Below are 11,110 nucleotides of genomic sequence, written 5' to 3'. Positions count from 1 at the left end.
TCTTAAAAGGCCAAGTGCAACGCCTGGCTGCACCGGGGTGGCAGTGCTCTGGCACAGTGAGGGCTGCACACCTCGCAGGGCATCCAGTCATCAACTCTCCCCCCACTGTACCAACACAGATCCTGACACTGCTCCTGCAAGGCTGACAGCACCCTGCGTCCCCCCAAAGGGGTTAGCGTGGCTTTTTGTGGAGGGAGGGAGCCCAGTCTCAGGGGGTCAGGGCTTCCCATGAAGCCCATGCTCTGCAGGGTCTGGCCAAGCTCATCCCAGTGTCTCCCTGCAGTGGTGGCGTGTGGCAAAGCCCTTTGCGTGGCAATGCCCACAGGTGCGTCCTCCCACAGCTTCCCCAGCCATCATTACTACTTTTGCGATGCAGCTGAGTCACTTATTCCCCAAGATCCAAAAGCACTTGCTGGGGAGATTTTTCTCTTCTCGGCACCTGGACCCACCCTGACGGCTGGAGGCAAAGGGTGATGGAGGGACCCCCATTTCCCCACCCTCACATCTCCACCATGGCAGCCACGTGTCCAGATCACTCATCCCAGTGCTATAGGCACTGCAGGCTGCCTGGAGGATCATGCTGCCCACAGCCACAGGGCAGCCACCCCAGGGTGCCAGCAGCACAGCACTGCCTGCGGGGGGCCTCTGGATTCAGCGAGGGGTGGTACAGCGGCAGTCACGGCCCATGCCGCCCGGCCACCATCGTGCTGCTCCCAGCTCCTTGACTGCTCATTTCCTTTTCCGCTCCTGCAGTGACACCAAAGATGTTATTGCAGGTGCCGGCCCCGGCTCCACTCACTCCCCTGCGTCGTTCACCCTGCTTCTCCTGAAACCTGAGGAGAACTGAACTCATTTTATGCCATTTTATTTCAATGCTCTGAGTGTTAACCTTGTGCCAGGCATTTTAAATCCAGCTATAAACATGGGAGAGGAGAGGGGCTGCAACTTTGGCTTAATGGGGCAAGTTTTTATTGATTACTTTGAAGCTTTGATGCGATCTCTTTCCAAATGCTTGAGCTGGGGCGGAAGAGGGTGTTTGAGTCTGGACTCATTTTAAATTGAGCTTAGAGTTGCTCGGCAGCACCAAAGGGGCATAGCAGGACATAGCCAAGGACCCCAAAAGACAGGGAAAAACCCTCAGGTGGAAGGTCTGAAATTAATACATGGTATTTGCGCTAGTTTGAGACATTAAACCCAGGTGTGTGCATGGGACAAGGGGAAGATCCACCTGGAAGTGCTGGTGCTGGGACTGTGCACCAGGGCATAGGCACGGAGCTCTCTGGTCCTGAGTCCCCGTAGTGTCAGTCCTGCAGGGTTGAGAGAGCTGCTGTGCTTCTGGGGACACATTTCAAGTCCAGTAAGGAAATGCAGAGACAGACAGGCTCAGGAGCCCAGTGCTGCCTGGGGACATGTCTGCTGGAGCCAGCGTGCTGGGGGGTGACGCGGTGTCACCGGCACTGCCCAGGGGCCGATGGGCACAGCACAGCAGAGCCTTGAAGGCCGGATGGCGCAGGGGCAGCAATGCAGCACTGCCAGCAGCCCCGGCAGGCCTCCATGCATGGAGTGCAGCGGGCAGGACCCAGCCTTTCTCTCTCCTGCCCCACACCCTGCCAACCTGGCAGGAGCTGGCAGGGAGGGCAGAGAGGGTGTCATGCCCCAGGAGTCCACCTGTGCCAGAGGACGGGGAGGAGGCGGCCGCTGGGGAGGGCAAAGTGAGGCTAAATAAGGATGCTGGATGCTCCTGGCTGCCAGCCCAGTGTCACCCCCGCAAAGCACCCAGTGGCAGATGAAAATCAAACCCCAATGGGAAGATGATGCCCAGGGCCTGGCTAAGCACCAAAGGAGTGATGTTAGCCCCTCTGTGGGGTGCAGGCCAGCGAGGGCCTTTCTGGCCACTGTGTCCCCAGTGGGAATTTGCCACGATCCTGTCTCACCCCTAGGGGGGTGGAGGTTTTCCCTGTGCTCCCCAGGAGAGGACTGGCCAGGGGACATGTTTGGGGGCTGAGAAGCTGGGCGGCTGCTGCATGCCCAGGCCAGCATCGGGGCTGCTCCCGGCTCTGCCCCGCTCAGCTGCTCCTGGCCCCTGCCGAGCCCCGAGGGGCAATGCAGGGGGAGCGGGGGCTCCAGATTGGAACCACATGGAAGCACATTTGCAACGAATTAGGCTGGGAGCCAGCAGCTTTTGCTTGGCCGGGTGTGCAGCCAATCTTTGGGGATTGTCAGCTCCTCCCAGGTTTCCACAGCGGATGTTCCCCGGCCAGAGCACAGCTGGGCTCTACGCGAAGCCACGACCAAGGCAGCCCAGAAGAAGAGCACACACGCGGGCAGGGACCCCCACCCACACACACACTCTGCTGGGTCAAGCAGGCCCCCATGCATTCTTTACCTGTGCTGAGGATGCTTTTGGGGGAGTGAGGGTGCCCCAGCACTCTGGGGAAGAGGAGGAGGTACACAGGAGGGTTTATTTGACTGTTTCCCAGCATGGCAGCAATGGGCAGCGAGGGGGCAGCTGCAGCGGGCATTATGTCTCTCTGCCTGCCCTGGCTCACCGACCCCTCGAGCTGCACCCAAAATTTGGCAGCTGGAGGGGTCCAGCTCGGGTGTTGGTGTGAAATCACATCTAGTGGATACCTTAGAAAAGGGCTGACCCTAGAGGGGTGAAGAAAAGCTCCACCTGGCAGCCCTTACGGGGGGGAGAGGGTTAAATCAGTGGTACAGAAAGGCTTTGAGTGTGCATGTCAAAGAATGACACTAACAACTCATGTGACAACCTGCCAGGAAAACTTTTCAGATCATAATTCGCATAGCGTTTGTATCATGTTCCCTTCCTGTTTAAAAAGACAATATGGAAACCGTGCAAGGGGTTATTTGCTGGTCAGGCCGGTTTGCTGGTTATGCTCCCTGTCACGCACATCCCTTTAGGAAGTGATGCCACTGTGACAGACATAATTTCTAAAAATAACACCATCCCATGCATTAGTCTCCAGTGCCATTTGTTTTAATAATTCTTCCCCAATTAAAAAATAATGGCTAATGATTAGCAGTGAGTGCATACTAAGACCCTGCCAGAACAAGAAATTGGGGTGCCTCCCCACAAGCCATCCAAGCATCTTCCTAGGTGGCATGTCCTCCCAATGGCAGAGGACAGAGAAGGGACGCTGCCTTCCTCTGCCCAGCCCAGCCATTTCAGCCCTTGCAAACCCACCACCAGCATTTCACTGATCCTGCCCCACATCTGAAGGACAAATCCTGGGGGCGCCCAGAGCCCCTGCGCAGCTGCGGAGCCACAGCACGGGTGCTTGGCTGGATGCTTGGGGCCCCAGGGGCACTATGGCTCTCCAATAAGGCCATGTCTGCTGTAAAACAGCCTCTTGTTTCATGAGTAAGGATATTTATGAAATGACAGGCTGCAGTATTAGCCTCTGGTTGGCAAGCGAGCATGCCAGTAGCATGGCAACCGGGCACAGCCTGCAAAAGCCTTTTGCTGCAGTCTGGGCAGGAAGGTGCTTTGTGGGGTCCGCTGGTGGGTTTCACGTCCAGCACTGTGCACAGCCCCTGCTCCCTGCATGCTGCCCGTGCCCAGCTCCCGGCGCAGAGGGGCCAGGGCAGGAGCTGCCCATGCGTGGGCATCCCCAGCTGGGGGAGCTGACCTGCAAGCCCCCCATGTGCTCCCACTGATCACCCTGCAGCAGCAGCAGCCCAAACACAACTCCCCTTTGGATTTTTTTTTTTTTATCGCCTGCATAGCGCTGGCGAAGGAAGGGAGGCCACCGCCGGGGAACATCTGGGCTCCATTGCTCATTGTCTGGCAATTAATGTCAGTGCTGAAGACAGAAGGGACGTCAGATATTAAATAAACACAACCGCACTCTGCAGACCAAAACAGCCCCCCTGGGGAAAGGCACACATGCACCCGCTCCCGCACGCCCCCCCCGGCACGGCCCCAGCCAGGGCGCAGGACACAGGCGGCTTGCCGCACACACGTGTGAGCACAGCCACACACGCTTACAGGCTCCCACACAGCTTGGGTTTCACGTCAGCTAAGGCAGAGCACGGAAAAAAAATAGAACTCCTTTTCCTTTTTCGTTTTCCAGCAGGCAGATTACATCTGTGAGTGCAGAAACTGCCAAAAACTCGACCCCATGAAACAGGGTGATGCAGGAAAGGTGGCCAGAGCCCCCCAGGGTCTGGGCTGGCTGGTACCCCCGCAGCCAAAGCTGCTGATCGGGGTCTCGCCCCTGGGCTGGACACATGCCTCTGGCAAGGAGCAGCCACGTGCCGGTCCCCGTGGGTGTGCACACTTCACACACGGGGCCATGCCGGCTGTGCCCTGCCTTTACGGGTACACCCAGCCCCTCCTGCTGCCCCCACAGTCCCAGCACAGCCCAGCACATTGAGGGGCTGACAGCAAATTAGCTCAAGGCCCTACCCTGTGGGTTCCTGTGCATCCTGCTGGCCAAACAGTGGGGATGGACAGTCCCATTCTCCCTTCCACCGAGCTGGTTAAAGCGTGTGTTTCCCCCAACTCCAACCTCAGGGGACTCAGGGGACACTGAAGCCTTTTCTTCTGCCCTTTCCCTGCCTGTGCTCAGAGTCAGAGCAAGTGTGAGAGCATCTGGACCCCCAGAGAGCGGGGAGGCTGCCCAGCCACTGCGCAATGGCAGGCACGTGCCTCAGTACTGCTCCTGCAGGCTGCCAGCCCCCGGGCTGAGTGAGCTGGTGCACTATTTAGTTCACAGGCTGGGGCAGCTATTCCCCACGGGCTGCCTCATGACAGGCAAAGGATGTACAGTTGGGCTGCTGGCCCAGCCCTAGCTCGCAGGGCATGCTGGCTGGGTCACCGGAGCACAGCAAGACTCAGCATCACCCCTGTGTGCAGCTGCGGTGCCAGGCTGGCCTCAACTTCATGCTGCCATGCAGATGCTGCTCTGATGTGTGTGTAAGAGCCACACCACAGCACTGGGGCATGGTAGGGACTGGTGCTTGCTGCTGTGCAGCTGTGCAGGATGCTCCTGACCTCTGCCTGCGCTGCAACGCTGGATCAAAGTTTACTGCATCCCGGCATTTTCCATCAAACAGGAGGTGTTTCAGCAAGGCATGTTCACCCTGTACAAGTGCGGGGGCAAAAGCAAAACACGGTGGGCTGGTAGGTGCCCAGGCTCGGCCTGAGTGGTCTCCCATCCCTTCTGGCCTTAAACTGGTGGGTCTTGGAAAGGGCAGCGAGGAAATGGACAGGCAGTGAAAGATGCCCCGTTCACACAGGAGAAGAGTGTTGCACCAGCCAAGGACAGCTCACAGGGTTTTCTGCTCCTATGTGCGTCAGGGACTCATTAGCTCAGGGCTGGCTGTGCCTACTTTATTCTCTGGAAGCTTTTGTTCCCATACAGAAATGTAGTCTCTCTCTCCATCACCCTTAGCCCCTTTTAATATTAAGGTCAATAGGTTGATGATTAAGCAGGAAGAGGGCATGAAGAATCAACCAAATTAAATCTTGTGTGCAAACAGGTGGGTGTGAAATTTCAATCAATGGCTGGTGTTAGCAGGGACCTCCGGGATCCCGATTTCCCAGGGGAAGACTGGGCAGCCCCAGGGGGATTTGGGTACAAAAACTCCAGACATGGGAGAATAGAAAAAAGTCTTCTCAAAAACCAATATTGACAAGGTCCCTGTGTTTGCACCCCGGCTTTCCTCGGCAGCACAAAGGGAGATGATTATCCCGGGTCCGGTGGGGAGGGGATGAGGGGAGCTCAAAGGTGAGCCGAGCCCCCCTGGCTCCCCTGGCCCCAGCCCCTATGCTTAATCCCCCTCTCGCCTGAGCTTTGAAGTCTCCAGAGGTCGAATATGGGATGTAAATCACGTTAGCCGCAGTGTGTGATCACAACACCACTGCGAGACAATGCCGCGCTTCCCCTGGTGCCCAGGCATCCCACCGAGCCACGGCCAGCGCCGGGTTATAAACAGCCCTGAGCTGTGGACGAAAGTGGGGACCGAGGGTGGGGTGTGGTGGGGGACAGCCATCACAGGCAGGAGAGATTCTCATGCTCTGCTGTGGAGCTGGGAGCGGGAGCCGTGGTGGGCACCGGCGCCCAGCGGCCGCAGGGATGCAGATAGCAGGAGGCTCGTCCCTGGGATTAATTAGCAAAGGCTGTGGCCACAGAGCGATGTAAAACACAGGCTGTTTGCTGGGGCGTTGGTTACCAGGGCTGTCCTGCAGTGTTGCACATCTTGTAAGCATTAGCATCACGTAAGAGGAGCCTGCACAGAAGGACGTGGAGTTTATTGGGTTGTAAACTGCGTTGTTCCTGTTACAGTAACGACGTCGCTGGTGAAGAAATGTGCCTTTCGCACATGAGGCTCAGAAACCAGGTGTGCTGGCAGGAAACATAGCAGGGTTTGGAGGCTCTACTATCACCATTGGGATAACAGAGAAACAAAGCAGGCATGGGAGAAAGCAGGAGGAGGCACCAAAGACATGCTACCACTACCCCCAGGGCTGCTGTGCCTTTCAGCCATTTGCATTTATCTGCCCCAGGCCCAGCTTGCCAGTGCTCAGCCCCCCTTCTCCCCAACACAGGGCTGCACACCCCATCCACTGCCTGGGAATTTCAGACCCAGGGTGCAAGGCAGTGACAGGGAGGCAGCAAGTATCTGCAAGCTCCTCGGCTCTGTTTTGATGCCCTTCACTCTGCCTTGCTCCAGCACTTGCACTGCTTCCTGCAGCAGCTGGGAAGATGTGACACATTGGGTGCTGCCCAGCACAGCACAAGGGCACTGCTGCCCGAGCGAGCAGCCCCGAGCATCAAGAGCTTCCCTGCCCCGCAGAAAAGTCTCCCGTGTTTAATCTTCTCTTAGCCAAGGAAGCATCCTCCAAAAAAAAGTGACGGTGGACCTGAATAACTAACCCATTTCCTTTCTTCCCACTACCAAAAATGCATCCCTTCTCTGAAGGCAGCATGTTAGCTGGTTTAAGTCTTTTTTCACCATTTCACACCCAAACCAGGACTGATTGTCCAAGACCAGCACCTGAGCTTATCAGCCACCACCATACGGCTGCACAGACCTGGATGAACTGCATTACAGGCACGTCCCTACCAGCCTGGCTCGAAATGCCCCTGGTTTCTCCCCAGAGCTGCCACCTGCCTTGGTGGCCCCAGCAGACCTTCCCCAGCAGGTGCCTGGTGGAAAAGTCAGGACCTGTCATGCTCTCTGCCTGGTGCTGAGTGACGGAGAGGAGCTGGATGATGCCAGGGATCTGAACCACATGACATCACATGACCACACGTACCCGCTAACAGGCACCAGGTGCAGGTAGCAGCCCAGCTCACCCCGCCAGGCTCCCCTTTGCTCCTCTGCAGTTGGAGGGACTGCTCCAACCCTGCTCACTGCTGCAGCGCCTGAGCACAGGGCCCTGGCAGCCAGAAAATATCTGCTTTCGAAGCTTTTTTTCTTAATTCTTAATTGGGAGACCAGATTTTTTTTTTTAACAAAATACGTTGTTATTGTGGAAAATATCTGCTCTCCACAGAAAATGGCTTGCATTCGCTGTACACATTGTGGGCCATACCAGAAAACATCTGATGTGCTTCCAAAACCGCTGGGGCATTTCTTTTCCTATTAGAGTGGAAATTTTCTTCAGGAAACAAGTTTTTCCTAGTTTGCACTGACATTTGCTGCAGCAGAAAGCAAGCAGCTCTGCCCCCGTGCCACCCCTCCATCTCCGGGAGGTTGCATCGTAGGGGAACCCTGGCATGACCCGGCATTCAAACCTGCAGCACAAACCCTGGCTTCGACCCAAGCTTTGACCCAAGTCCTGTGGGCCAGCAAGCACCAACTGCCAGCACCCACCCAGGCTGGCCCAAAGGGGAACCACGGCTTCTCAGGGCAAGATGATATCTGTTTGAGAAACACAGATGAAAATACATTATTTTAGTCCTATCAACAGCCCCCCAGTGCCATGCGAGAGCCGAGAGGAGCTCAGCATGCCCAGCAGGCTGCCAGGGTCATGCTGGCACAAGGGCAGTTATGGAGATGCCCTTTTCTGCCCCGATGTGTGATCCGCCCGATACTGCGGCACTGCTATTTGTCCCACGTTGGAAGAAAGGTCTGAAATTTACTGTGGAGCTGCCATGTTTGGCTATTAGATTTGGAAAAGTGACTTGATTTTATCACCATATCTTCTGCCCATATTGCTGGTGTTTCACAACGTGAAGTACCAACAGTGTCCAAGACTAACATCTTCTATATTTAACATTAGCCAGTATGGCGGTACAACATCAACACTAACTGAAAGTTTAGAAAGCTAAATCAAAACCAAATACTGCCATTTCAATTTAGCATTTTCCATGATTATTCTATAGAAATTTTTTAAAAATACCCAACAACAACAACAAAGCACCCTGCAAAATTTCACTTGTGTCTTTAAAAAACATCTGTGATTAGCAGAGATGTCAGGATGGTGATTACAGCAACTCTACCCATTGGTTTTCCTGCTGTGTCCACAGCACCCCGTAGAAAGCACCCAGGAACAACTGTTATGGTCCCTCCACAACAACTACCGGCAGCCCAGGACTTAAAGGCTGCCTGGCTTGGGACGAGCTGCACCCTTTCCTGTTGGGGACTATTCCTTAACACTGTTCCCCCCAGCAAAGCCTCCAGGGACAGTAAAGAAAACTGCCTGTGACTTCCCACCTGAAACATACCTAACTGCTGCTCATCAAGTGTTTATAGGGTCAAAACCATAGCGGCTTGCTGGGGGCTTGTTAGGCAAGGGCTGGCTTCGCTGGCGACGAGCCCAGTGAAGATGCTGCAATGCCATGTGGCGCACCCAGCCAGGCCACAGCCATATTCTGAATTTCTTTCTTTTTTTTCTCCAAGCGGTCTTCTGAGAAAACATCTGCTGTGCCCCAAGCCCGCACCAAAGCCGAAGATCAAAATAAAGGACTTTTGTCTTTTTATTAAGCATTTTAGCAAACGTGACTATTACATTCATATTATATTTCCCTGTTTTGTACAAATACGTTTAAGTCAGCACTAAGAGGATTACATTTATGGTGCACCAATCTCTGCTCAAATGGGCTGACTAAAGAAACTCTTGTTAAACAGTATTTTCTCTAATGCCTGTTGCTTTTCTTCCTTGCCTTAGTGCTCAGACATCTATCCAGGCTCCCTAAATCCACCCTGCTCATAAGCTTTCAGATCAAGACTCTTCCCCCCTCCGCCCCCCTCCACACCCTTTAATACAGCTGAAGATGAACATTAGTGCTTGGTTCAACTGCACTGGAAAGGGAAAGGGCAGATTCATCAAAATCTTTATACCTCCATAGAAAAATGTAGCCTTTTGCCTTTCCTCGAGTGAATGCCTTTTCTAGAGGGTATTCATTAGGGGTTCGGTCTGTTTTTGCAGACAGCTCCACAGATGTTGACATTTTTTTTCTTCACTGGGTTAAGACGCCTTCTATAGGCTTTCAGTCTTCATTTGTTACTTCTTTATTATCCAAGAGGGGTTTTTCTTTCTTTTTTTTCTTCTTCTTTTTTTTTTTCTTTCTTCCCAAGGAGTTGACTTGGTTCTCTGAAGAGAGCAGTGGTAGTCAGGCTCATTATTATCTCGGACCCTTTTTCATCGCCCCGGCAGGCCAGCCGGGGCCGCGGGGCCATTGTGGCGGAGCAGCAGGTAGCTGTGGCACGGCGGGGTCAGCGCTCCGGCCGGCGCAGCGCCTTTGTGCGCCCGCCTCGTGCTGCCGGCTCCATTTGTCCGGTGGTGGGAAAGGTCAGGAGCACGCCACCGCTCTGTACCTGAGCTTTTGTCTCTGGCCTCTGCCAAGAGCTTATGGAAATAATTTGTTGGAAAGCAATCGCTGGATCTGGGGGGAAGCAGAGTGAAGGGGTGGAGGTGTGTCAGCAGGGATAGGGCTAGTACCAGAGCAGCCTGGTCCATCAGACATGCTGCTTCTTGGCCAGAGCTGTTGCATGCAGCCAGTGTCCACCCTCTGCATGCTGCTCGGGAAGCCACAGGCTTGCCGTGGTCCACAAGACTCAACATCATCACCTTTACACATAGAGATAGCCAGTTTCCCACAGTGAACTTTGCAAAGAGAGCAATTTGTCTTGGTGTGGAGACTTAACGAAAGATGCAGGCAGCACCCTGTGCTGAGACCCTGTCTCTGAGACCAAATGCACCACACTTTTCCCAGGACCCATCACCCTTGCCTGCAGATATACACCAAATACTCCATCCCAGTGCCAGAAGGTGTCAAAATACCTCTACTCCAGCTCCCAAAGAAAATTTACTGCATACCTAGAGACTTTTTCCCAAAAAAAGATTGCAGGGACAGACACAGGGACTGGGAAAGGCATCATATTCGAGTGGTGCTTCAGGACCTGCCGTAACAGAAACCAGAGGTAAGGGCTCCAGCCTATTCACAGCTGGGATCATTCTACCGTCTCACCGCTGCAGGCCATGCATTATCTCAGGGAAAAGGAAAACCCTCCAGCTCCTCCCAGGAGCCCTCCTGGCCCGTTTCTGGAGTCACCAGCCCAGCAGCCAGCACCGAGCTCCCCAGCCGTGCTGGGGACAGGGCTGGGCAGAGGTAACAGGTATCTTTATCCCGCCACCCAGGAGAGTTCCAGCATCCCACTGGCAGAAATTTGTCTGCAATGTTGAAAGGAGTGAGGGCACTGAGATGACCTCTTGATTATGGCCAGGGCAGGTGAGGTAGAGAGATGGGGCAGCTCCCAGGGAGCTGTTCTCCCAGCCCTTAGCCTCTCCTCCCCAGCTTGATGGTTTAATGCCATAGAGGGGCATGTCAGCTCCAGCCATGGGGCAGCAGGTGGGCATTAAGGGTGATGTAATATCCCAATTAGCACTCACCACCTAAATAATGCCGGCTGTGGTTGGGAAGGAAGGTGTCTGGCCAGCAGGCATAGCACCCTCCCATCTTCACAGCCCTACAGGCTTGTGCTGCTGCTGGGTGCCCATGCTGGGTGCCCAAGTGCTCCCCAGACACCCTCACCTAGTCGAAGGAGGAGCTGGAGGGCAGCAGCTTCCCCCCAGACAGCTGTAGCCCAGTGTCCAGATCAGAATATTGATGGGGACACTGAAAACCACCACATT

The sequence above is a fragment of the Phalacrocorax aristotelis genome, chromosome 7 (genome assembly GCF_949628215.1).
Source record: "Phalacrocorax aristotelis chromosome 7, bGulAri2.1, whole genome shotgun sequence".
NCBI classification, from domain to species: Eukaryota; Metazoa; Chordata; class Aves; order Suliformes; family Phalacrocoracidae; genus Phalacrocorax; species Phalacrocorax aristotelis.
Note: the sequence above shows the minus strand (reverse complement) of the source record.